This window comes from Suncus etruscus, chromosome 17 (assembly GCF_024139225.1).
Source record: "Suncus etruscus isolate mSunEtr1 chromosome 17, mSunEtr1.pri.cur, whole genome shotgun sequence".
NCBI classification, from domain to species: domain Eukaryota; kingdom Metazoa; phylum Chordata; class Mammalia; order Eulipotyphla; family Soricidae; genus Suncus; species Suncus etruscus.
Window position 1 is genome coordinate 7,530,860 of NC_064864.1, and position 26,165 is coordinate 7,557,024.

Here is a 26,165-nt window from a genome sequence, read left to right on the forward strand (position 1 = left end):
GGATGCATACTGGGAACAGGGGTAGAGGGAGAACAAACAACATAGGTAGTGAAAATGCCCCTGATTCAATGTCCTATGTACCTAAAATACTACTGTGAATGATTTACAATCCACTTTGGTCAAAATAAAAATTATTAATAAAAAAATTGAGTTCTGGAACACAAACATTAGGAGGGTCACTTTAAAAACAAGTGAAGAAGTTCTTTCTCTAACCTTTATTACTTGCATTCATGCATTCCACACATCCCAAACATTTAGGATCCCGGAGTACCTATTTTTGTCTCAAGTGTTAGCAGTAAGAATAAACTGAAATAAAATATTAAAGCATCATTACATATCCTGAATTGCAACAGATTCAAACACCTCCCACTAAGTTTTGTCATTCTGCCTTTTATAGGAATGTTCTTAAATTATTCTTGACCTATGAGTACCTATAGTATTTATTAGCCCTCCTGGAAATAAGATCTAAAAATATTCAGTATCTGTCTCTTAAAGAATGAGCTGTATTTTTTCATCAAAAAGATGAAGGCAGACTCTTCATTCTCCTATGTCTTAAAGGCCAAGACACTTTGTTGTATATAGGGTGTTCAATTGCATTTATTCCAGGAATAAATCAAGAGATATGCTTTATATAACTCGTGTCAATATCAGCAAAAATTTTCCTCCCCATTCAGTGTTTTTAGAAAAGGGACTTAAGCAAACTAGAACATCATATTCTATTAAATTTTAAATACTACCGAAAACTATAGCTCTTAAACGTTGAGATCGTAGGAATTGTTCTGTGCCCAAAACAGTTATACTAATTTTAGAAAGTGCTTCTTCACTAACTAGCACAACATTCTTTTGCAAAATAATCTAAACTAACGGGAATAAAGTGTTCCCACATGTATACCCCCTTTCTCTTGCACTACAAATCTATCATCTCTGTTCTGGCTCAAGCAAATTATTCCTTATACAGTCACAAATAATTTTGAAATGTTTGAGTCATCATTGTAATGGCATATTCTCTAGGATACCAAGGACACATTTTTTTGGATAATACATTGATTACTAAATTCCTAAATGGATATTTCTAGTACATTGTCATTCTAGCAGCCATATATGCTCATCTATTTGGATAATTTCTGGTTCTAGAAGAACATATAGGCATCTTCATACCCTCTACCATTTTAAGGGTTTAACTCCATTCCATCGAATTTCTTAAGATTTCTTCCAATTTCCCTTCTATCTCTTTTGTTTCCTCATTTGTCTAGAGATGTACATCCTTTTGGGGGGTTATAACATCATTTTTTTAAGATTTAGGAATAAGAAAATGGAAAATTCACATTTTTAAGGTTTTACTCCTTTTATAATTATTTGACATTAACAATTTATGTAAGTCATTAAACATACTTATGCTTTCGCTTTCTCAGTTAGGATATTCGATGAAGGCAGTTTCCCTTCTAGCAGCCTAGTAAAAATACAGTGATAATGAATAACATGTGAGAATTATTTTAAATTCTTAGGAAATATCTCAGTTCTTGACCTCACTCTTCCAACAACTCTGTTAATGACCTGAGCAAATTCTTTGATGGTTCTTTAATTTGAATTTTCCATATGAATTACCTATTTCATAAAGTCGCATGTGTCTCAGTAGGCAATTGAGATACCTTGTAAAGAAAGTATCTCTAAGAATTTAATGTAAAGAGTCTCAGCTTCAGTATAAAATTAGTAGCAAATACAATGGCTACCAATGTCCTGTTAGATGCAGACATCTGTGTTTCATGTCATCACATTATCTCTCATATTCTTTTTACTGTCTTCAGTATGGGTAGTATTGCATGCATAAATATTTTTATAGATGTGTTTTTATAAATACATTAGGAATCTAACACATGTGAAAAACTAAAGTCATAAATTAATAAGAAACAAAGAGAATTTAAACCTAGTTTGTTAGACTTGGAGTATTTTTTACCTTGAAAATGTATAACTCTTTTCTACATGTTTACTTTTGTAGGTTCATATTTTCACCATTAGCTTTTATGACAAAAATTAGGAGTCGTCATTTATTCTAAACTTCTAAATGTCACCTTTTCATGCATCAGAGACTAAAATTTCAAAAATGGCTTTAGGCCTAAAGCAATGGAGTGTGGCTTTTAATGTGGGTTTAAATATACATGCTGCAAGGGAAAGTATGCTTTATCTAATCCATAGTGACAGAAAGCAGATCATTGGTGGCCGGGGGCAGAGTTAGTTGGGGGTTAACTTAGAACAAGTATAGGCAACTATTTGGGGGTAATGACAAAGTTATAGGTCTTAATTGGTATTAACATAAAAATTAACATTTTTATTTATCAAAAATCTCAATATCTGCACATAAAATAGGAATATTTTACTATAGATAAATTACTTCTCAATAGACTTGAACTTTAATATTAATTAAATATAACTTAATATGTAAGTGCCATAATTTATCATATCTAATTAGGGAGTTACTTAGCTCTTTAGAAAGGGTTAACTAGTGCTCGCTTTGGCAGCATATATACTAAAATTGGAACGATACAGAGAAGATTAGCATGGCCCCTGCGCAGGGATGACATACAAATTCATGAAGCATTCCATATTATTAAAAAAAAAAGGTTAACTAAAATCTAGAGGTTTTATATTTCTTCTGTAAAAATAATTATTTTATCTACTTTAAACAATGTTGAGGTATATCAATTTAATTAATTAATTAATTAAAAATAACTTACTATCATCCTACTTGTAGCAAATACTCAGCAAACATATACAGATTTAACAAAGTATTCCCAGGCAATATTCTAGGCATGAAATAATCAGGCATGGTAAATAATTGTATTGTTTCTCTCATAGACTATATGTTCTAGATGGAAGAACATTGATAGTATACAAGGAGACAAGGATATCAATTTTTATTAGTTACCATTTTTAGTTTAGTAATGGCAACCATTTTAATAAATCAATAATTACAGGCTTTTTTACAAAGCAATTTTGTGTGTGTTTTGTTATGTCTTGAGGACACACTTCTCTGTTCTTATTTTAAATATAATTTTTATTTTAATCATAGTGGCCTACATATCATTGACAATAATATTTTAGGTACATATTAACATAAAATCAGGGGAATTCCCAACACCGAATTGTCCTACCTCCCATATCCTCCTCCCTTGTCCCTGGGGCTGCCAGAATAAGTGGTCTTCTCTGTGCCTAGCTTTTTATAAAATTATTTCTAAAAGCACAGTTCCAGTGCCATTTATACTCATGCTTGTGCACATGTAGAAGTAGAGCATATGTGCTATAAATACTAACTGTTGGGTATGATCTCCAGGAACCTAGAATCCCTTACCAGCAATGATCTCGCTCACATTACTTATACTATTCTGCACCATTTCTGATATTCATGAAACTCTGCTCTTGGTGCCTCATACTTCGTTGTTGCAATACCTAATCCCCAATAGCAATGGAGTAGAAAAAATGTTTAGGAAACTCTTAGAATGTCTACTCAGTTTAGAAATCCAAGACTGAAGCTTAGTTTTCTCTGCTTGGGGGGAGAATTTTACAATCATCTCATTTACTGATTTTTTTCCTTTAGAGCTTTTCTTTCCACCTCTTCTTCCTGCCTCTCTATTTTTCTGCCCTCCTTAGGCTTATATTCTCCTTACTATGAATTGCTACAAGTTCCACTCAATGTAAGGACTACTCTGAGCTAAATAAATGAGCCATATTCTCCAAGAGTCAACTGACAAGTGAAAAGGATGAATAAAAAATAAACTGTTGTTACTCTCCATTGAATACATACTATCTGTCAGAGCTTTAGAGAAAGTCTTCATTTTAATCCTTCCAGCCAACTCCAAGGTTCTTGTACAAACTTGTTAAGCTCTTTTGTTTTCTATTTCTAATGGTTGAGTACACAGGTTCAGAGAATAAAATAGTTTGCCCAAGGCCACACAGCCAGTAAGTGACAGAATTGAGACTTCAACTTCAATTGGCTTGGCTCCAGATTACAAATTTATAAGCACTATGCTAAAGGGCTTCAATAAATCTAAACTTTTGAGTATAAGGTGTTACAATATGATTCTTTGAATTCTTAGAAGGTTTATAAATCAGCTACTATTATGCTATCTTTGAAGCTTAGAGAACAATACCATACTTATCTGCCTATGTAATAATTTATGAAATACATAAATATTACATATTTAATTACAGGTCAGATTTTCAGTTACTTATATGGAAGGTTTGCTTTGTTATGATTTGGGTCTTTCTTTAAGGCAGAAAAAATTAGCATCACTTTAATTTTTACTGATTGCTACACACTTATTTAGGGAATGCCCCTGATTCAATGTCACTATGTACCTAAAATACTACTGTGAATTATTTGTAATCCACTTTGATCAAAATAAAAATTATTAATAAAAAATAAAAATAATAAAAAATGGAAAGCCAAAAAATGTATACCTTAATCCATTGGTTTAGATCCATCCACTTAAATCTGCCCATACACTATAAACCATGAAATTTTACATGGTCTAGATCTCTATATGATAAATTGCCTTTAATATTTCCGGGGCATAAATAAGGAAATTCCAACATTTGGTTTTCAGCAAACCCTTTTGAATGGAAACATTGACAAAAAACATGAGACGCTTTATTCAGCTTCACTTGGTCAGAACTTGTGAAGGAAAACCACGCACACACATCCACTTACAAACAACACACAAAACCACACACACACATGTGTACCACCAATACAGCCTAAATAAAACAGAAGAGATAAAGATAGAAACAAATAGCGAGCGAGAGACCCAAAGACAAATTGATACAGAGATAGAGTCACCCAAAGAGAAGGCACATTCACATAGTTTTTCTGTCTATTTGAATGTAAGAAATAGTCCAAAACAAAAAAATAAAAAAAAATAAGTGATATATGTCATAAGATTTCTACCCCAGATTAGCAGAATAAAATATTTGGAGTATGTAGATAATTGCATTGATATCTGGCACTAGAATCATTCTAAAGAAAACTGGCAATTCTTTTACCGCTACCTGAAGACTTTATTTACTGGAATAGAGGGCCCAAACTTATTTACCCTTTTATGACAATTTGCTTCTCAGATACAGTCTTGATTTGAGTGATGGAGAAATGAAGGTCTAAATCATAGATTTCTAACAAAGCAATGCAGATGAATCTATTAAAGCATATCTCCTCACTGTTTGGTTTTTGACTTCCAATTGGCACTATTTCTTTTCTCTAAGCTTTGAAACCCGCGACTAAAACACCTCTGGAAACAAAGCAAAGTGAGCTGGAGAGTATGTGTTATATAGAATACCGAGAATGATCTTTGTGCAGTGCGTAGCTACAGCTGTCAAGAGTTTTAATCTACAGTAAGGTCAGCCCAGACAAAAAGACCCAAGACAACGCATTCACTAGAATTTCTGTTCTTCTCTCATTCTGAAAGAGGTAACTTCTTGAAGTAACTTCCAGTTATGTTTACAAGGAGTTTTCAGCAGATCACTGCTTTAGATGTTAATTTATGGCCAGGTGCAAAATTCTTGAAACTCCCCAAGATATAAAAAAATATAGCTTTCATGAAAAATGTTAACCTCCAAATTCCAGAGATAGATCTTTATTCTTCAAATTGGATATTGTTTGGTTTATCTTCATTTTCATATGTCAAGCAAATGATTCAAAATTATTATTATTATTTTTATTATTATTATTATTATTATTATTATTATTATTATTATTATTATTTGGCTTTTGGGTGACACCCGGCAGCGCTCAGGGGTTACTCCTGGCTCTACACTCAGAAATCGCTCCTGGCAGGCACGGGGGACCAAATGGGGTTCCAGGATTCAAACCACCGTCCTGCATGCAAGGCAAACGCTTTACTTCCATGCTATCTCTCCAGCCCCTCAAAGTTATTTTTAATCACAAGAGCCTACCCTTTTATTTTGTTTTATTATATAAATTATTAATTATATTACTTGCTATTCCTTGCATAACTTCCTGGCACCTTTGAACAGCAAATGACTAGATAAGATCAATTTCCTACCTATCCCTATATGCCTAAAGAAAAGTTGTTAAGCTAGATTTAGGGATTGATTGAGGAGGTATGCTATTTTCATGCCTTTAATAATTTGTGACTGTTGAAGGTAATTTTAAATATTTTCTCCTCTCTCTTAAACATAAATAAAAATGTATGTGCAGGTTTAAAATTAAATTTAAAATTAAACCCAAATAAAAATTTATGGGGCTAGACAGGCTTTTGCATGTGAAGACATATTTTGTAAATAATGTTCATCTTGAAGTATTTATATGATAATAATCTTTACCTTTATTTTTGGGTGCACAGGTTTTACTTCTATCTCTGTGCTCAGGTTACTCTTGGTGATGCTGATGAAATTTATAAAGTGTAGGGGATTAAACCATCTAGCCATGTGCAAAACAAGCATCTTACACACTGTACTATTCTACTGGCCTCAAATCATTTTTACTTTTGAAATTAGACTAGAATATCACCTTAAATTTCTCTGTTGTTTGCTTATTTGTTTTGAAGATGACATGCTACATTCTTGGTAGGGCAAAGGAAACCATATCTGGTGCCTTGATGGTACCATGATTTGGCTGGATGCAAGGAATGTACTTTATCTACTGGCCTATCTTTCATGCCTTCAATACCCTGTTTTATTCAGTCAACGTTTTTTATTTTTTCCAAAATAATCTTGAATTTCAACTTGAATACAGCTCAATATGTCTTTCACTTTTTCCCCAAAAAGGTTATTTTATGTTCTGTATGCTACCACTGTGCTTTATTTTATACAAAAAATATTTCTATGAGAAAAATTGTATACTGTCATATCAGGGCTAACACAAAACAGTGTTTTTCTTATATTACTATTTATCTTTCTCTCTATAATGTTCCTGTGGTTATTCACTGAATGGAAAGAGGTAAGGCAAAACTTCACAGACCCCAACATCTATAATTAAGCACTGGATCTGATAAGAGATTTTTCTACCTCCTGACAATAAAAATGTCACTTGAAAAAGAAATATACAGCAAAAGTGATTTTAAAATTAGGCAAAGGGGCAAAAAATGTTCTGTCTTTCTTTTTTTTGTGGCAGAATCCAGTGGGTTTTTTTTTCTTTTTGATAAGTACTTACAATGACTACACTGTTGACTTGGCATGCAGATCAAAAGACTGACAGATTTAATTCATGTTTCTGTGCTATACAAACAATGACATGTATGAGCCAATCTGTATTGCTTTCAGTAAGTAATTGAAGGTAGTGCAAACACAGACTTTAAAAGATCAGTGGTGCCCAACTGAACTGCTCAACAAAAAGAGATCCAGCAGCACATGTTCTATTTTATTATTTCTTTGGGATTCTGCTTTTATCTGCCCTCTGGCCTCCCCTTTCTGTCCTAGAATTAGCAGCGTCTTATACATTGTGCTTTGTGTCAACAGAAATGGACACATACACGCACACTGGATATTAACTCACTTTTTGGCTACTGGGTGAAGAGATAAGCTGCAAGGGTCCACAATAATAATCTGAAGACGTTTAGACTTTAATCACAAGAAATCAGTGTTTGCATAAGGTTCTGTTACACGGGCAACTTTTACTCTGTAATGTCTAGATGGTCTGGGAAATAAGATAATAAATTCATCCACAAATGGATAAAGGATGACCCTGCAAGGTCTTGACATGACATTTTATGTGCATCTAACTTGGTTGTAAACTACAGGCAGCATTTTTCTCTAGTAATTTGTGTACTTGATGCATTTTTTTTTTCAAATTGCTCGGTGCCAGCAATTTAGTTTTTAAATACAATAGTCCTTTGAAAAGTACTGAAGAAAATGAATAGAAAATCACCAGCATCATAGCAAATTATCCTAGGTCAACATATAATGCCTTCATTTTCCAGATGTCCAATTCAGTGAGCTACTTTGGGCATTTTTATCTAAGGATGCTTCTAAGTATTCCAAGTTTAATAATACATTTTCTGTTTTGTGTTACCGTAGGCTAACATCATTGCATGTGTATAGTCCCCACATGAAGGCTCCAAAAGAAATGGATTTAAAACAATGTTCCCAGAGGCAATATTTTTGCTTGAATGTCTCCAATGAATTCTTTGTTAAAAGTATTTGCCTTTACTTTAGGGTCATGGATAATTTCTTATGATTCTGCTTCAATTATAAAACTAAATTGTTTTCTACTAAGAAGCTTGAAAATATACTTTCAAGTTTTTTAATGCCTAGGCTTTAAACATTTAGAAACTATCTGCGCTGTAATAATTAATTGGAAAATTGTTATTAAAAATTGTGGAATTTTCTATAACTATTTTTAAAAAATTATAAAACTATACTAGTTTATGTAGGAAAATTATAAGTTCAAATAAGCAAAATCAGTGAGAAGTACCTATAATATTTTCCTCTAATAAATATCATATTACCTATTATATGTTATATTATATTCCCTATATAATTATTATATATTATATCACTATATATTATTATAAATTGATTTACCCTTTCAAATTTTTAAGAAATAATATTGCATCACTTTTCAGGATACAAATAGGAAACCTGATCTATAAATAATTATAAAGATAAAAATAAGCAAATAAAACAACAGCATCTCATTTATATATAAATATTAAAATCTTTTTTTATTTAATCTATCTGTAGATTTTACTTTCTCTCTCCCATAAAGTTATATAGTATGTTGTCTGGTTAGTAATATTTTATATATTAGATTCTTTTGATATAAATTTGGATTCTTCTGACGATATAGGTTCTTCTGTGAATTTGCAGTAGGTATGTTTAAACCATGTATGTCTATTAAAAAACAACATAGGAAGCTATTAAGTTACATTAATCGAAGTACATGGGACTAGTTAGTAACTAGAAGAGAAACTCACAAAAAGAAGGGGCTGCTAAGAACTTATTCACTGAATGGAAAGAAGAAAAAATGAAATATTTCACTCTTACAGATGGGAGTTATAATAAAAGAAATTGAATAGGCTTAGTTATGAGAAGGGGCTTAAGATAAATATCATTACTGTATTTATTTCAGTGGTGTCATATGAAATTGTTCCTGAGTGTTTTCTTAATACGGGTTGCTATAACAAAAACACAATAGACCGGGTGACAAACAACTAACATTCCCCATTATTCTGAAAGATAAAACTCAGAGTTTAAAATGGAAATATGGTGGAATTTTTCCTGATGGTTGCCTTCCTGATTTATAAAAAATTTATTTCACTCTATCTTTCTTTGGCAGGAGAAAAAAAGTGAGAAACTAATTGCTGACCTGTTTATTATGATATTGGCACTGATATACTAGGGAATTAATGGAGCACACATATACTAACAAAGGCCTTCTCAATGATCCCACTTCCAACTATCATCACAATGCAGATTAGAGTTTTAATATGTGGATGGGAGTATGAGTAATCACTATGGTACTAGTCCATATTAAGTTCTCCAAAAAAAGAAACCTCGAAAATAAAATTTGATTATTGGATTTTGATTTTCACTAGAGAGAATTGTGATTCTAGTGAGAAGAAGAAGGAATGAATAACTAGAAATACTCAATAGCGAATAGAGTTCTGAACCTTTTATCACTGAGACCGACCAGTGGAATCACAGATATATAATGGATGAAGTTGTAGAAAAAGAATTTGTTGCATAGGAACAAATGTTAGACTGAGAAAACTACTCCAAAACCAAATTTTCTGCTTGCTAGATGCTTCAAAAGTTCCAAATCCATAGGGATAAGATTGTAGGTATACATCATGCTGAAGCCTCAGTGACAGTTGAATAAAAACTAAGTACAGAAACCAAATCAATCTGGCTTGGCTGAAACTTCTAATATCAAAATATCAGCTGCTCTTTTGCTGTGCCATATGGACGAGGTACTTTTAATTCTTGACATGAAGGATCTATAGACATTTTTTCCCTTGTGGGGGGGAGGATGAGGAGTGGGAGGTATGCCCTGCTGTGATCAGGGTTTATTTTTGGCTTTAAGATAGAGGCAACATATGTGGCGCTGGGAATTAAACCCCAGTCTACCATATATAAGGTGAGTGATTTTACCTTTATAATAACTCTGGCCCAGGATATATAAACTTTACAGACCTTTATGGAATTATCAAGGTTGTTGACTCTAGTAGCATGACTTCCATATCACAAATTAGGGAAGGAAGGGGTGAGGAAGTTTAAGGAAACAGGAAATTGTGCAACACACTTGAATAATGAGTTCTGAGCCTTTGTTCAGTATAATCAGTTTCTCTGTATATACATGCATTGCAATGCTATAGTCTGGAAGTAAGTAAACGTAAATCATCACTTTGGCAACAGACCTAACTGATAGGGAACAAAGCATTGAGATAATTCTTAAGTGGTGGAAAAATAGCATAACCCAAGATGACTTTTTGTTATTTCACAGCAGAATGGAGTTGAACATTATTCCTAAACACTGCAATTTCTGCAAAGGTGGAGTGATCATTATAAATCAGAATGTTACAGAGAAGAATAGAGTTGTAGCTGGAGACAGATGCTCCAATTAACGAGATATCCATTTCCAAATTATTATGTTTTCAAATAAATCCTGACATACAATTTCAGAACATTGGAAAAATAATACCAACCAGGCTAAGTAAAAGAGGAATTCAATCTTGGCAGTGCTCGCGTCTTTTGCACATTTCTAATAATTCATTCCATTTCTAAGAAAGGGTGGGTGATGAACAGAATGATTTAAAAAACCAACTTTTAACTTGAGATGGTTTTCCCAAACTTGCAGTCACAATTGGAAACTGGCAAAATAGAAAGTAAAAATCCTCTAATTACTAAAGCAGGTAGCTCAACAAGATATGCAGTTTAAATTGATCTATAAGAATCCTCGTGTTTCAGAGTATCAAGTACAGCTAAAAATTCTTATGAGCTTAATTTTATTCTCTGTTACATGGTATGCATCATTACCTATTGGAAAATCTATGCTGCTCCTATACACAGACATAAAATTCTGTTTTCTTTTCAATAAACCCATTCATGTGATCCTGTTGGGACCAATGTAAACACATAAAAACATTAACCCCATTTCCACTCTCTCAACTCCAAATACATATAAACCAGTTTTTCAGAGCTCAAAGGGGCACTGTAACACATATATGTATTGACTTCTAAAAGCTGATCTTTGAGAAAGCAGGAGAGAGCTATGACAGTGATTCTGAAAACATTATTGTACTTTGAATAAGCTCTATAGCATCCAACTCCAGAAGTTTCTAGAACTATCCCAAACCCATAAATTAGAGTTCTATGAGAACTGGATAGACCTTTAAAATAATCTAAGGATTTGGTACATTATCTTCTGAACAATTTTGACTTCACTGAAAATGTGAGTATTCTTTCCTAGTTTATCTCTCCTAAGGTCTCAAATTTGTGGCTATTACAAAATCAATATTGAAAAATAAGTACTGGGAGAAAAGAAGGAAAAAAATAGTAAAAGAATATTCAAGGTGATAAGTTGAGGAAGAAAAATAGGAAGAATGACAAGTTTGAGGATCAAATAATTTGAAGTCTAAATGTCTGAGTACAGTCTAATGTTTGACATATGTAGACATAAGCTATTGAAATTGAATGCAATGATTTAGAGATAGAATGAGGAATGGCTATAAAATGGCTGTGTTCTTTAGCTGTCATATATGTCAGCCTATTGCTTGTCACTAGAAATAAGCTGAGAATTCCCTTTGTAAAACTCTGTGATGAATCTTGAAAAGTCCTTACAATCATATTTGTCATTTGAAACTGAGTTGAAGCTTTTGGGTTGGAATTCAGTGTGTACAGCTGTTTCCAATGTGATATTAATAATGATACTAAGAAAAAATTCTGAAAGCTTTAGATGTATTATTCTAATTACTTTGCTCACACTTCTCTGAATTAGACAATTTTGGTTCTTTCTGTTTTACAAATGAGGACATGAAGACCCAGAGAAACTATATTCAAAGTTTCAGTTATCTGGTAATAAAACCTAGATTTTGTACCAAATATTGACATCAGAGTCTATGCCTGAAGATAACCAAGATGGTATTCTGCCTGAATGTTTAAGTGGGTACCATATGCCAGAGGTCAATAAACTTCGAAGATGCTAGATAGTAAGTATTTTAGATTTGTAGGTCATATTGCCCTTGCTAGTAGAGCGTGAAAACCAGTCAAATTTCATAACAATGAGTGTGGCTATGCTACAATAGAACTTTATTTACAAAAATACTTATTTAGAAAATTTTTATTTACAGTAAAACCCCTAATGGCAGAAAATAACTTACTATTCTACAGTTTAAAAAAGTCTACCCTTCATGGTGATGTTAAGTAGATTCTATTTACTTTTACCTTTTTAGATTTTGGCACTGTTTGGCACTACTCCTGGCTTTTAACAAAAGCACAGAACTTAATCAGTTAAAACAGAGTGCAATGGGTAGGGAACTTGCCTTGCACATGGCCAATCAAGAACTAAGAACACCCCATCTGGTCCCCCATCACATCCTAGTAGTAATTGTTGAGCAAAGTCAGAAGTAAGACTTGAGTAAGGTCGGGTATGGCCCCAAACAAACCAACAAACAAAAAAGCAAACCACAGAGATAATTGAGACCTGAATTTGATTTTTGTAAAATTGTATCTAAGGAAATCAAATACACAAATAACCCTCTTGATATTAAATGGAGAGAGGATTTGGTTGTTTGTTTGTTTTCCTCTGTAAAGAGAAAACAGATGATTAGGTAGAATATCCTTGAGGTCCTCAAACCAGTGTAAATACTTTGGTTCATTTTTCACTTTATTCCTGTTCAAAGGCCATCTGCACTGCTTCCCGGTCATTTTGTTTCTGTCATGTGACCTATAAGAATTTTAAATTATTATTATTATTATTTTTTTTTGGTTTTTTTTTTTTTTTTTTTTGGTTTTTGGGCCACACCCGGTGTTGCTTAGAGATTACTCCTGGCTGTCTACTCAGAAATAGCTCCTGGCAGGCACGGGGGACCATATGGGACACCGGGATTCGAACCAACCGCCTTTGGTCCTGGGTCGGCTGCTTGCAAGGCAAACGCCGCTGTGCTATCTCTCCGGGCCCAGAATTTTAAATTATTTAAATTATAAAGTGTCCTCAAGTACATTGGATCATTTTTCTGTAAAAGTAAAGGAGAAAACAAGAATTCCTGATTTATCTTGTTATTTGAGTACATAATTTTTATTTTATTGGTTTACTTAGCCAGTTTCCAAGATTAGCATGAACACTGAAAACTTATTGTACTTCTTTTCTTGTTTGTTTGTTTTGTTTTAGTTTTGGGGACACACCCTGTGACGCTCAGGGGTTCCTCCTGGCTATGCGCTCAGAAATTGCTCCTGGCTTAGAGGATCATATGGGATGCCAGGGATCAAACCCAGGTCCACCCTGGGTCAGCAAAAGCTCTACTGCTAAGCCACCACTCTGACCCCAATGTACTTTTTTGTTATGTTTCTTTTGCTCATTATACCTTGAACTCCATGAACTTTGGTTTCCCATCAAATTTATTCTCCATGTATCCGTCAGCAACTCCTATAGTTCTTGGAGCAGAGTAAGCTCATTAAAGCTTTATTGAGTACTTACTATAAGTTAGAGACTCTTTGAAACTCCTTATATGTTTTATCTCATTTAGCCTTTACCAAAATCCACTGAAGTTAGATTTAGCAAAAGAGACCATGGTCTCACTGGATTCTTTCACAACCTTGGTGCTTTTCATTCCCAGCAACTCCACTGCTGCTATTGAAATATTTCTTCTCTAAGCCCACCATACAACTTGTATTTATGTATTTGTTTTTTAAAACATGCTACTACATGTGCATCTATTAGTATAACAATATTACTGCAAATAGCACACAAATGTATGTATCTAGAAGAATTTATACTTTTTCTTAGAAAGCATGGGCATTATTGTTGAACAAGCCTCAGATAATATAAACCATAAAGCTGAATTAAAATCATTTATATACTAGCTACAAAAGAGAAAAATAAAATCTTTGAGAAAAATAACACTTATACTTGAAGAATAAAGTCTGTTTTCTGTGACATATATCTAGACATGCACACTAGAGTTTCTGGTAGTTTCTGGTTTAATTATGTCTCAGGGTGTTAGTAATAAAATTTAAAAAAAATATCTTACTGTTAAGATATTTTTTAAAACCTCAACTAATAATGTTCTTGGCTTGTGCTCAATGATGGTGCCAGGGATTGAACCCTGGTCCTTTATTTACAAGGCAAGTAATCTACTGCTATTCTGTCTCTCTAGACCTCACTATGAAGATGTTAATGTTTTTGTTTTCAAGTCATGGAGATAGCTCCATGTTTTGTATCCAGGAGGCTTGTGTTCTATATTCATGCCAAGTGGTTCCGTGAAGAATGCCAGGAGTGATCCCCAAACACAGAGCTGGGAAAAGGCCCTGGGTACCAACCAGGGTGTACCTCCCACAAAAATAATTTATCATTTTTTAATTATGAGGCATGTTGAGGAAACTTCTAGACTGATGACTCATGTTCCTTGTAGCTTGTGCAATACAAGAGTATTTTCAGAAAAGGTTGTTTGCTGGCAAAAGAATTGTACAAGGACTCATAGTAGGTTGTAATTTGGAGTGCCAATGTGGGCCAATTTAAAGAATGTATGTATGTATGTATGTATGTATGTATGTATGTATATATGTATGTATAGATCATGGACACTTTAAATTTAATATATGTATATGTATATATAGAGAAAAAAAGAAAATTTTTTTTGTTTGTTTTTGGTTTTTGGGTCACATCCAGTGATGCTCAGGAGTTACTCCTGGCTATACACTCAGAAATTGCTTCGGGCTTGCAGGACCATACGGGACAACGGGAGATCGAGCCACGCCCTACTGCTTGCACTACTGCTCTGGTCCCTGAGAAGGAGAAATATTATCAGACATAAAGTTCTTGCTTTGCATATGGCTGACCCGCTGCTTAACCACCAGCACTATACATGATTCCTTCGAGAAATATTACAAGTAATCTATGAACACAGGACCATAATAATCTCAAAGCACTAACAATTGTGCCCCAACTGACTCCAAAGAGCCTTAGTAAATAAAAATAATGTCTAGTAAAATGTATTACCTTAAAAATAATACAAATAATAAAATAATAAAAAATAAATAAGTCTGAGTTAAAAGATGCCAAGAGATCAGAAGAGAGATATCATAACTGAACACTAGATAAACTGAACAACTTTTAAGGGAAGAAAGGAAAGTCATTAATAGTTTTGTACATAGTAAATATTCGATAAATATTTGTTTTGATTGACTTTGAGAATCTATGAAAGGGCATGGCCTTCCTCTCCCACCCACATATCAGTACAAGTCTTTCTTAAGTTATTGCAAAGATTTGTCTATTTATTTTGTGTCCTTGGGAACATGGTTCATTTAAAATATTCCTTTCTTCTCTTATCTTCCTGGACCATCCCACACTTGAACCATCATAAATCATTTTCTTTCTGTTCCTTTGTTCTGTGTTCATGAGACCTATTGTTTTCTTTTAGACACCTCTGTACCATATATAGTAAAAGAGCAAAGTGCATATTCATTTCTTTTATATCTCTTGGCAAATGACTCAAGAACATGAGGCAGGATTTTAGAAAGTTTGTACAAGAAAATGAATGATGTATTTGAGTGGTGGTGGGGGGGCTAAAACAGGGAACATGACAGAAGGCAATTAAGGATATCACCACAGGAAAAAGCTTAGAAGGAGTCTAGCTATTAAGAGATAATAAATAGACTTTGTTTAAGATTTAAATTAGTTTGTCTTACTTTTAAAAAAGTATTTAAAGAAATCAATTAAAGGCATGTTCAAGAGCCTGTAAATTGATGAAAATCTGAGTTCATATTGTTCAGTAAAGAGGTTTAATATTGACCAGTAGATAATATGTAAAAAAAAATCATATCTTTCTGTCAGTTTTGAGAAGGCCTTACATCAGCTTTTCACATAATGTTGAGTCAAAAATTGTTCTGTTTTCCCAAGATGGAAATGCAGAATAGCAGTTTATAAAAAAATAAAGGACTGTATTTATTGGAAATTTTAACAGATGAGAGACTATATCTTTGATCACTGATTTCCAAATTAGTTAAGCAGAGATGTAATGTCTCAATTACTCAAACTGACTTCAGAACAAAGAAAAAGTAGGCAGATGGCCATAACTTTCATAGCACCACAAATTTCAACATTTGCTCCAGCACATTATGACAATATATCATAGGATAGATGAAGAAAAGGCACACTAGTATAATAGCAACGTGATTTTTGTTCATATTGGTTTTGATTATTTGGGGTTTTTTAATAATAATTTTTATTTTGACTGAAGTGGATTACATATCTTTCACAGTAAAATTTTAGATGCATATTAACATTAAATCAGTGGAATTCCCATCACCAAAATTGTCCTCCCTCCACCTATTTGGTTTTATTTGGGAGGCAAACTGACCACTTCTATAGGCTTATTTTTAGTTCTACAATCAGGGATTACTCCATATCAGGGTCATCTCTATGCCCCAACAAGACTTTTAGAGGGAAGCATTTGTTTTACTTTCTTGATAGGCTATTCTAGGTTATTTAGAATAAAATAGTCTCTCTATGATATTTTTATTTTAATTTCCCCTTATTCTCTTCCTACCCACTATAGAAGAGTCTCCACAATTACATTGTATAATTTTGTATGTTACCCTCTATATTGTTAATTGCCTCGGTTTTATTTGAATGCTAAATATTAAAGTAAATATTAGAACATTTTTAGAAATTGAATAGACCTAAAATATATAAAAATATTTTGGTAAGGATAAGAGAGAGTTTAGGACTAAGGATATCAACACATTAGACATAAATTGGTACTAAAATTTAATTTTAAAAACAATTGTTGGATCAAGAGCGTTTCTTTAAATAGCCAGATTTTTTTTAGTAGTCTGGAAAGGGAAATACAATCTTTTGCTGGGCGGTGACAGTATTTTGCAATTATTTTAAAATCATTTTGTTTGTAGTCAGGGAAAAAGAAATCCAACTTATTTTTATTAAATGCACACATTAAATATAGTTATTTTAGGAGAGCAATTCAAGTTCTTTACTTCCCTGGTGGATAGCATGAAGAATTGAAATTTTTATCCCTGATTCTATGCTATTAGATTGATTACATAGTAGATCATTTATGTAAGGTTAACATGTTTGCAGGGACGCCAGTGATTTCAGAGTTTTAGACCGAAAAGGAATGTGTGATAGTCAAGTAAAGAATGAGTTTTTAAGGCCCTAGAGCTGGATCCCCGCCTGACTGTGAACCACCAAAGATGTTTTTACTCAGAATGGGAAGAGGATCAGAGCTGCAATATGGAGTGGGAGAGAGTTTGACCTTCACCCATAGTTAACTCTTACATGAATTATTTACTCTCTCTTTCTCTCTGAGCTTGTACAAACCAGAGATTTCAGCAAGGCTCCGTGAGGGTAATAAAAGTGGGGCTGTTTATTTTGGTGCTATGAATCAAACTCAGAACCTCATACATGAATTAAAAGAAGTAAGCACTATACCACTGAGTCCTATCCCCAGGACTTGTACATCGGTACCATAAATATTCACATTATTAAAATGATATCACCTAAGTTAGATAAAAATCCATGTAAGTTTTAGAAACTATATATATGTGGGAATATGCTGAAGTAATTAGAAGGTCATGTCTAAGCTGGTACTTCTTTATTTTTCCCCAAATGCAATATTTACCCTGAAAATGTTGAGTTTACTGTTGGAGTTATTCTTTGGGGTTAGGGACCTCTATGAAAAGTTGATTCAAGTAGTGAATTATCACTGCAGAGAAATAGAATATACTCATATATTTATTGATATAGAATGCATTTGCTATATCAATAACTATATGAATATATTCTATATAAATAATTCAGTTCTTGCATGACTGGGAGACCATAGACTGGAGGAGCTGGTTTCACATATTAGCTTTGTTGCTTACCTGGATCATGACTTTCAGCAAGTCATTTAACATCTTTGACTTTCAAGTTAGTTTCTTTAAATCCTCAAATTGCTACTTGGCACAATGTATTGCGTTCTCAATATGTGTAGGCGTGATCATTATTGTCACTATTTTTATTATAACTGTCTTTTTCACATTGCCCTACAACTTACAAGACTGCTATTCTAGAACTTTGATACAGAATGAAATGACCTCGGGATATTTTTAAATATTGTTAAATTAAAATAAAAAAAAATTTAGCATATATTTAAGCCTCACAGTGAACATGTTCCCAACTAATTTGGGAACATTTAGTAGCTATAACCATTAAATGTGTTTTTACTGGAAAGAATAATATTGTTTAACAGACTGATGAATGCAGCTATAAATCTAACTCAAGTTAAATATAGAACTCTTGTCTCCTTTAGAAAGTCATTTACAATTTTATAAAAATATAAATTTGCATTATATTTTAGGATAAATCATGAAGTTAATTAGGCCAATATACTGCATTACATTGATGAAATACTTCACTTTTCTGATTTTGTCAGTTTTGTTGATATTTATAATATTTCATTTCTATTCATTTCCCGAATTTTTAAATTTTCCTTGTATTAAAAAATATCTTTTTCTTACAAGACTGTCTTTTTCTCTTTCTCAAATTGTTTTCTTTTCCCCAAATTGTGATATTAATGTTACATCGAACATAATATGGATTCCCCTCTTACATTTGATTTGAATCAATCATATCCAGATGTTTTTTGCATTATAGCCTGTTTCCCATTCAATCAGGTTTGGGAACTTCAGAATATTTTACCATCAAACGCTTCATTCACATTCTTTTCAGTTCATGGTAATTTAGATTTTTCTTTACAGTATTTAGTGCCAACACAGGGTCAAAGCACCAGAGTGAATTTTAGAGGTCAGTTAGATATGAAGAAATAAAACCACTGAGAGACTTTGTGACCAATTCAAGCACTATAGCTAGTATTTGGCAAGTATTAGTATTTTACAAGACTATGAATCTCAATTCCCCCAGGATGCTCCAAATCTGAATATTATGTGGTTGACCACTAAATTATTTTTGACTTCAAAACATTTCTCTCTTACTTATTTATCATAATCTAAATTCAACCCAGAAAGATGTTAGAGACCCCTAAGAATGACTATAAATTAAAGATGTTGTATTGTGACTTTTCTTGAAATATATGACATTTAAGAAAAATAATTTCTTTTATTACCGGGGATTTGAAACAACTTGTACTTTTTCACTTAGTATTATTTGCATATTTTAAGCAAAGAGGTCAGCTTGAAAGCCATAAATCTGCATTTAAGTAGTTTCTAAATATAAAGTATCAAAGTGAGAAATGACGGCATCACTAGATCATGTGTCTTTTAAGGACCTTTACAGAACTTTAATATTTTTTTTCTCACTGGAAAAATAAAAGATTTAACGTTTAATTCATGTGGAAAGGGAGAAATAAAACCAAGAAAACGAACCCTTTTGATAAACAAGACCAAAAAGAATATAATTTAGAAAATGTATACTGTAAATGCTAGTCCATAAACTGTCTCCATTTTAATCACCATCCACTTTTGACTTAACTGGTTTTGAAAAGAGGAATGCCAACGCAAATTTAAGGTCTTTTATTTTTTTAAATGGGGCGGCTGCCAAGTACTAGCAATTGAGTAATTATTTTCTCCACAGGACACTTTGGGCTCATTGGAATGTGGCTTAAGATAATAATCAGATTCAAAGAAATTCTGATGCCAATGTAACACAGAATTTGGTCCTGAGTCTTTCAATAACACACTAAGCTTTATTTCCAAAAATGCTTTCCTCGTGGCAGGAGCAGAGGCTTCCTTTCTGCCACCAGCTCAAGAACTCCAAGAAGATTTTTATCTCTAGTCTTTGAATATTCTGATTTAATTACCCATCAGCATCTTCAGTAAGAAAGATTAACTTTGGAGGACCCACCTCAAAGCTGACTGTGTCTGATAATTTGTTCAGAAGTTGTTTCTGTTCAAATCAGTGTTATCCCAAAGTGTGCTTAATGGTACTCTGCGTTATTAGAGAAAGAAAATAAATACAGATCTGTACAAAAGAAAACGACAGCCCCCTTTGAGACCTCACCACAGCGAATCCATGTCACTTCAGTTAGTGCTCACAAACCCCTAAAATGTAAGTACATACTCTTATTTTTCTCTTTTCAGACGATTGGTGAGAACTAAACTGTTCCAGGTCCTGTAGCTAAGATATGAAATGCAATTTGATGAGATATTTTCAACCTTGTAACACCAAAATGTGTCTACATGGATTACACAATTATTTCAAATGATGGCACTTTAGTTGGTGCTATTTCTTTACTTATTTGCTAGTATTTATTTATTTAGTTTCTTTTTTTGACATACCCAGTGGTGCTCAGAGATTCTATCTGTTGGTGCTGGGGACCTCATGTTGTTTCAGGGGTCCAACTGGGGATGATGTGTGCAACGAAAGCCCTTAAAATATTTTTAAATTGAATCACCAGGAGAAACACAATTACAAAGTTGTTCACAGTTGAATAATATAATAAATATCCAATATCTATCCCTTCATCAGAACATGTCTCCTACCACCAATGTCCCTGGGTTCCCTTCCAAGGCAAAACCTAACTCTGCTATTATCTCTCTGACCCTGAAACTAAGTTTTAATGTGAAGTTAAATAATTTATTTTTGAGAGCATAAAAACCGGCTAACCTTTGCAAAAGCTGGCTCCCTGTGTGTGACACCAGGCGGGGAAAATCCGCGAAAGTACACCGGCCCAGTGGGGCTCAGCTGTGAAAGACTGTGAGTGTGACCTGTCTATGTCTGTCTACTGTCCTCTTGCGTGAAACTCTTGCGAGTGGGGCAAAAAGAGGCTCAGAGGAGCACGGCCGCTCCGCATCGCTACGCGGCCGTGCAGTCTTTCTAAGGAAAGAACTCCATTGCAACAAGAAGGAAAAATCACACTAAGAACGGCGCTATATCACAGAAGCAAACATTTCTCTCTGGACTGTCTTCTCTGTTGCATGCTCGGGCCTAAGATTTGACCCAGTGTGAGGCTTCATCCACGGAGGACTCCCCTCCCTTAGAGGCAAGTCAGCCCATCCAGAAAGGGAGGAGCCAGAGGAGTGTGCTGCCTACATCATATAGACAATGAATACCACCACAACACGTAGAAAAACCCACAATACAAGTGTGACAATGGGGAAACAACGCAGGCCAGCATCAGACATAGAGAATGAAGATGACAATTCTGAGGACCAGATAATGACTGAACAACTAATCAACCTCTCAGATAAGGACTTTAGACTAGCAATATGGAAGGTGCTCAACAGACTCCAAGAAACCATGGATCGAGTTGAACAGAACACTAATAAGAACCAAGAAAATATGAAGGCAGAAATGACAAAACTCCAAACTGAAATAACATGTCAACTAACAGGACTGAAAAAGTCAGTAAACGAAGTGAATGACAAAATGGATAAGCTCTGGGACAGGGTATCAGAAGCTGAGAATAGACTTGGTGCTGTGGAAGATGAGATACATAACAATTCCATACAGCAGGAGAGATTGGACAAAAAACTTAAAGCAAATGAGCAGACAATGGAAAAATTAGTCAAAGAATGGGAACAGACGAAAATAGAAGTCTATGATAAGATCAACAGAAACAACTTAAGAATCATTGGAGTCCCAGAGACCCAGGAAGAAAATTTCCAGGAAGAATCAATGGTCAAGAACATCATTAAAGAGAAACTTCCAGAGCTAAAGAATATATGTGATCAAATCCTGCATGCCCGAAGAGTACCAACCAAAAGAGACCCCAGAAAAACCACCCCAAGACACATCCTAGTCACAATGACAAATCCCACAGATAGAGACAGAATTCTGAAAACAGCAAGATCAAAAGGGGAAATCATGTTCAAGCAAGCTTCCCTGAGATTTACAGCAGACCTGTCACCAGAAACGCTCAATGCCAGAAAACAGTGGTGGGATATTGTGACAAGACTGAATGAAATGAATGCTTCACCCAGAATACTATACCCAGCAAAACTCACTTTCCGGTTTGATGGAAGAATACATGGTTTCACAGACAAAAAACAGCTCAGAAACTTCACAGACACAAAACCAGTCTTAAGAGAAAAACTGAAAGACCTAATCTAAGACAAGACTACCCAAAAGACACACCAAATTTTGAAATAAAGATGGCGTTAAATCCCAGGACAATTCTTTCTCTCAACGTCAATGGACTAAATGCACCAGTTAAGAGACACAGAGTGGCTAAATGGATCAAAAAACTCAATCCAACCTTCTGCTGCCTACAAGAAACGCACCTGAATAGTCAGAACAAACATAGACTCAAAATAAAAGGCTGGAGAAAAGTTATCCAAGCAAACAACACCCATAAAAAAGCTGGAGTGGCCATACTAATATCAGATAATGCAAACTTTATACTCAGGAAGGTTGTAAGGGACAAAGACGGACATTTTATATTAATCAAGGGGTACGTAGAGCAGGAAGAATTCACTCTCCTAAACATATATGCACCGAATGAGGGGCCAGCAAAATATTTAATACAACTGTTGACAAATCTGAAAAATAATATCAACAACAACACAATAATTGTGGGGGACCTTAACACGGCTTTGTCAACACTGGACAGGTCAACCAGACTGAAACCCAACAAGAATATACTAGACCTGAGGAGAGAAATGGAAGAAAGAGGCCTAGTGGATATATATAGGACACTCCATCCCCAGAAACCTGGATACACATTCTTCTCCAATGTACATGGGACATTCTCCAGGATAGACTACATGCTGGCACATAAAACATACCTCCATAAGATCAAGAGGATAGAAATTTTGCAGACTACCTTCGCTGACCACAAGGCTCTGAAATTATTTGTGAACTCCAAAGGGACTCAGAAGAAACACTTTAACACCTGGAAGTTAAACAGCCTCATGCTCAATAACCAGTGGGTCCGAGATGAAATCAAGGAGGAAATAAAAAGGTTCCTGGAAACAAATGACAATAAAGACACAAACTCTCAGAACTTATGGGACACAGCAAAAGCAGTACTGAGAGGAAAATTTATAGCTTTGCAAGCACACATCAGGAAGGAAGAAGGAGCTTACCTGAGTAGCTTAATGACACAGCTAATAGAACTAGAAAATGCTCAACAAAAGGACCCAAGAATAGGAAGACAGAAGGAAATAACAAAGCTGAGAGCAGAAATCAACGAAGTGGAAACTCAAAAAACAATTCGAAAGATCAACGAAAGCAGAAGTTGGTTCTTTGAAAAAATAAACAAGATTGATAGACCACTGGCAAACCTAACAAAGAAAGAGAGAGAGAGAAACTTGATAACTCGTATCAGGAATGAAAAAGGAGAGATCACTACTGATATGACAGAGATTCAAAGGGTAATCAGAAACTACTTTGAAAAACTCTACGCCACTAAAAATGAGAACCTGGAAGAAATGGATAAATTCTTGGACTCTTATAATCTTCCACGGTTGAAGGAAGAGGATGTAGCATATCTAAACACCCCCATCACCATTGATGAAATTAAAACAGTAATCAAATGTCTGCCGAAAAACAAAAGCCCAGGTCCAGATGGATTCACTAATGAATTCTATCAAACTTTCCAAGAGGAACTACTGCCAATCTTGGCAAGACTCTTTCATGAAATTGAACAAACAGAAACACTTCCAAATAGCTTTTATGAAGCCAACATCACCTTGATACCTAAACCAGACAGAGATGCTACCAAAAAAGGAAATTACAGACCAATATCACTGATGAATGCAGATGCAAACATCCTCAACAAAATCCTGGCAAATAGGATTCAATGCCTCGTTAAAAAGATCATCCACTACGATCAAGTAGGTTTCATCCCAGGAATGCAAGGCTGGTTTAATATCCGTAAATCTATCAACATAATACACAACATCAATAACAAGAAAAATAAAAACCACATGATCATATCAATAGATGCAGAGAAAGCATTTGATAAGGTCCAACACCCATTCTTGATCAAAACTCTCAGCAAGATGGGAATGGAGGGAACCTTTCTCAATATAGTGAAGGCCATCTACCACAAGCCAGTGGCAAATATTATCCTCAATGGAGAAAAACTGAAAGCCTTTCCTCTAAATTCTGGCACAAGACAAGGCTGTCCTCTCTCACCACTCCTATTCAACATAGCACTGGAAGTACTTGCTATAGCGATTAGGCAAGAAAAGGATATCAAGGGAATCCAGATAGGAAAGGAAGAAGTCAAGCTCTCACTGTTTGCAGATGACATGATACTCTACTTAGAAAACCCTAAAGACTCTATCAAAAATCTTCTAGAAACAATAGACTCATATAGCAAGGTGGCAGGCTACAAAATTAACACACAAAAATCAATGGCCTTTCTATATACCAATAGTAATAAGGATGAAATGGACATTAAGAAAACAACCCCATTCACAATAGTACCACACAAACTCAAATATCTTGGAATCAACTTGACTAAATATGTGAAGGACCTATACAAAGAAAACTATAAAACTCTGCTCCAAGAAATAAGAGAGGACACACGGAAATGGAAACACATACCCTGCTCATGGATTGGCAGGATTAACATCATCAAAATGTCAATACTCCCCAAGGCATTATACAGATTTAATGCCATCCCTCTAAAGATACCCATGACATTCTTCAAAGAAGTGGATCAGACACTTTTGAAATTCATTTGGAACAATAAACACCCTCGAATAGCTAAAGCAATCATTGGGAAAAAGAATATGGGAGGAATTACTTTTCCCAACTTTAAACTGTACTACAAAGCAACAATTATCAAAACAGCATGGTATTGGAATAAGGATAGGTCCTCAGATCAGTGGAATAGGCTTGAATACTCAGAAAATGTTCCCCAGACATACAACCATCTAATTTTTGATAAAGGAGCAGGAAATCCTAAATGGAGCAGAGAAAGCCTCTTCAACAAGTGGTGTTGGCACAATTGGATAGCCACTTGCAAAAAATTAAACTTAGACCCCCAGCTAACATCATGTACAAAGGTAAAATCCAAATGGATTAAAGACCTCGATATCAGCCCCAAAACCATAAGATATATAGAACAGCACATAGGCAAAACACTACAGGACATTACAGGCATCTTCAAGGAGGAAACTGCACTCTCCAAGCAAGTGAAAGCAGAGATTAACAGATGGGAATATATTAAGCTGAGAAGCTTCTGCACCTCAAAGGAAATAGTGCCCAGGATACAAGAGCCACCCACTGAGTGGGAGAAACTATTCACCCAATACCCATCAGATAAGGGGCTAATCTCCAAAATATACAAGGCACTGACAGAACTTTACAAGAAAAAAACATCTAACCCCATCAAAAAATGGGGAGAAGAAATGAACAGACACTTTGACAAAGAAGAAATACGCATGGCCAAAAGACACATGAAAAAATGTTCCACATCACTAATCATCAGGGAGATGCAAATCAAAACAACGATGAGATACCACCTCACACCCCAGAGAATGGCACACATCACAAAGAATGAGAATAAACAGTGTTGGCGGGGATGTGGAGAGAAAGGAACTCTTATCCACTGCTGGTGGGAATGCTGTCTAGTTCAACCTTTATGGAAAGCGATATGGAGATTCCTCCAAAAACTGGAAATCGAGCTCCCATACGATCCAGCTATACCACTCCTAGGAATATACCCTAGGAACACAAAAATACAATACAAAAACCCCTTCCTTACACCTATATTCATTGCAGCTCTATTTACCATAGCAAGACTCTGGAAACAACCAAGATGCCCTTCAACAGACGAATGGCTAAAGAAACTGTGGTACATATACACAATGGAATATTATGCAGCTGTCAGGAGAGATGAAGTCATGAAATTTTCCTATACATGGATGTACATGGAATCTATTATGCTGAGTGAAATAACTCAGAGAGAGAGAGAAAAACGCAGAATGGTCTCACTCATCTATGGGTTTTAAGAAAAATGAAAGACACCCTTGTAATAATAATTTTCAGACACAAAAGAGAAAAGAGCTGGAAGTTCCAGCTCACCTCA

The 26,165-nt window shown here is 34.5% G+C and overlaps 1 non-coding gene across 1 annotated transcript; it reads left to right on the forward strand.

Moving 5' to 3' along the window:
- Positions 1-2,500: 2,500 nt before the first annotated feature.
- LOC125995321 (U6 spliceosomal RNA) lies at positions 2,501-2,607 on the forward strand. Its single transcript, XR_007490865.1, has one exon. It is a non-coding gene; the product is annotated as a U6 spliceosomal RNA (small nuclear RNA).
- Positions 2,608-26,165: the final 23,558 nt, after the last annotated feature.